Here is a 2,741-nt window from a genome sequence, read left to right on the forward strand (position 1 = left end):
ACCCTCAGCACCGGTGACATTCGGGGTCGGTAATCCTGGGCTGCGCAGGGCTGTCCTAGCTACTGTAAGGTGTTGACAGCATCCCTGGCCTCTGTTCCAGAAGCACCTCCGTCTGGAATAACAACCACAAATTCTTCAGACGTTATCAAATGTCCCCTGAGGGGGGGACGGGGTCACCTGCAGTTGAGAACCGCTGAAGTTTGTTTGAGGGGACACCAAAAAATAGAAGGAAAACAGTAGGGGAAGGAGGAGTCAGGACACAGGAGTGCAGCCAACCCAGGGGGAAGGCGAGCGGTGAGCACAGGGCAGGGATGGTGTTGGAGACGGGATCCGAAGAGTTGGCCTTGGCTGTTGGCACCACGACCCAACTGGCTGTGGGTACCCCGGGTAAGTCTGCTTTTCCCGTGCCTTTGTTTTCTCATCTGTAAAATGGGCGTCTGCAGCACAGGACTAGTAGTAATGAGCAAACAGATGGCCTGTTGTGAAAGTGTGAGGCAGAACTGAGTTATCACTGCTGCACGTGCTGATGACAGGCCTGTAGACTCAGGTCAGTTTTGCCTTTTTGTCAGAATCAACTAGGTTTCGGAGCGAGGAGACTCTTGTGTTTCCTGTCCACCCTCTGATGATTAGTACTACGGCATTACCCTCTCGTTTATGATAAGAGAATAATTTGATTAAAAGCACATTTGGACATGCAACAAGGCAAAGCATTTGGTGAGGCTAACCAGAGGTGAAAGACGTTTTGTGGAAGGGAAAATAGATTTGAGACTTCAGGTCTAGATGCCTCTGGAGTGCCCTTTATTCCTTTCTTCTTTTCTCTGCAGAATTCAGCTGCAGGAACTTTCCAGTAGTGTGGAAAATGCAGCGTTGAAAATGACACTTGGCAAGTATAGCTCTCTATCCATGGACTTAAGAGGCAAGAAATAGAGCGTTTCTTTATTTAAAAATATTTTTATTTCCAGCCCTGATATTTTGCTGATTCTTGGGGCTCTCTGAACCACCCCCAGCTTCATCCCCAGGGTGGAGAAAGCTTTGGGGGCCTAATCAAGCCCCGAAGCCCTGGGCAGGCTCCTGATCATGTGTCCACACGTGTTAGCTCAACCAGCCCCAGGTCTGCTCCCTCCTTCAGGCTTCTCGTGGTCAGACTCGGACCCTGTGACCATTCCTTTCCAAGGGTACGACATACTCCCACCCACATGCAGCGTAGCTAAGACCCCCGCTCTGTCGAAGGCTCACAGTCTCAAGAAATCTTCTCAGGCCCTAAGGTCCTCTCTCCTGCTCCCCTCTTGCATTCCTCCGGGGGACTCTTGTCCTGCCCATATTTTCCGGGTCTGAATCCCATCCACAAGCTGTTTGTCCTTTAAAGCAAGGCCGGTGGTAAGAGCCTCGTGCAGACCCTTCTTTCTTTCACTCTCCTGCAACCCCCCGAGCTCCCTTCTCCCCTCAAGCGCAGACGAGGAAGCACAGAACTGGCCTTGCTTAGAAGTGGGGGTCGGGGGGAACAGGAAGAACGAACAAGGAGAAACCCAGACGTTAAAATTCCAAAATTTGGTCCTACAACTTATTTGTCATCTCCTGAAGTCTTGGCCCAGTGGGCCAAGGTTTCAAAGCGTGGAAAACCACCCCAGGCTGGAGCCGGGACCTGTGCGCTTGCTGGTGCCTGGCTGGTGCTCAGCGCGTGTTGGTGAGAGAGAGAATGAAGGGAGTTTCTCTCTAAGTTAGAAGGGTCTGCAGCCCCCGTCTCCCGCGTCCCATACCCTCAAGTGGAAATTCATCCGATCGCTGAGATGTGAGTTTCGACATTCCTCCCAGCTGCCTTCCTCATGGAACAAAGAGCCATTTTTGTTCTCTGCTCTGCTGCTTGGTACAGTTGGGGAACTCAGCCACGCCAAAGGGGCTTTTGCTTCTTTAATATGGCATTGCTGCTCTGACATTTCCCCCAACTCTGCGTCCCCCTCCATCTTCCTGGTTGTCAAGGAAACAGTTTCCTGGACAACCTGTTGACTTATTTGCTTGCCGAGTTTGTATTATCCAGTATGGGGAGCTGTAGTGGAGGATTTTTTTTTTTTTAATGTCACCAAGGTAACCGCCGGCAGCCGCTTAATTATACTTTTAGGTAAAGATGGATTCTCTTTTGCAAATGTTAGTGTATTTTGGGGTTGGGGGAGAGGGGTGGAAAACCACCCAGAGACTAGCATTCTCTAATTACATGCTTTCCATTGTGGACAATTCAGTTTTATTTGCAACTAAACTTGGTTTCATTCAGGATTAATTTTTTTTTTTTTTTATTCAGTCTCCGTAGAGACTGTCAAAAATTGCCAATGCCGACTATATTTCAAGTCGTCATGGCGGGGTATTGGGAAAAGTTTTCAATTAGCAATAATCGCGCCTCGGATAAACCTCATTGGCTACGATACTGCCACTGCACAAAGCTGGGATTAATTTTTTTTATCCTCTTAAAAAATCAGGGAAAACAAGTATCATAATGAAAACAAGGAAGAAAAAGGAATCAGTTTGGTAGGAAGCGGGCACTGAACGTGGAGGGGATGGCTGAGATGCAGGCATCACTGGGGGGACGTCACTAGCGCCTGTTTCCTGAAATGAGAATTTGTTTGTGGCTCTGAGAGGCAGTGAGGTGTAGTGGTTACGCCCCTGCCGTCTGGGGCTGGACTGCCTGGGCTCAGATCCCATCTCTGCAGCTTGCCGGCTGTGGACCTCCTCCAGTGACCACGTGTGTGCTT

General features: G+C 49.6%; 1 non-coding gene across 1 annotated transcript; it reads right to left on the bottom strand.

The window, feature by feature from the left end:
- Positions 1–2,293: 2,293 nt before the first annotated feature.
- LOC122449092 lies at positions 2,294–2,434 on the bottom strand. Its single transcript, XR_006271898.1, has one exon. It is a non-coding gene; the product is annotated as a U4 spliceosomal RNA (small nuclear RNA).
- Between the last annotated feature and the right edge of the window lie 307 nt (positions 2,435–2,741).

The sequence above is a fragment of the Cervus canadensis genome, chromosome 10 (assembly GCF_019320065.1).
Source record: "Cervus canadensis isolate Bull #8, Minnesota chromosome 10, ASM1932006v1, whole genome shotgun sequence".
Classification (NCBI taxonomy): Eukaryota; Metazoa; Chordata; class Mammalia; order Artiodactyla; family Cervidae; genus Cervus; species Cervus canadensis.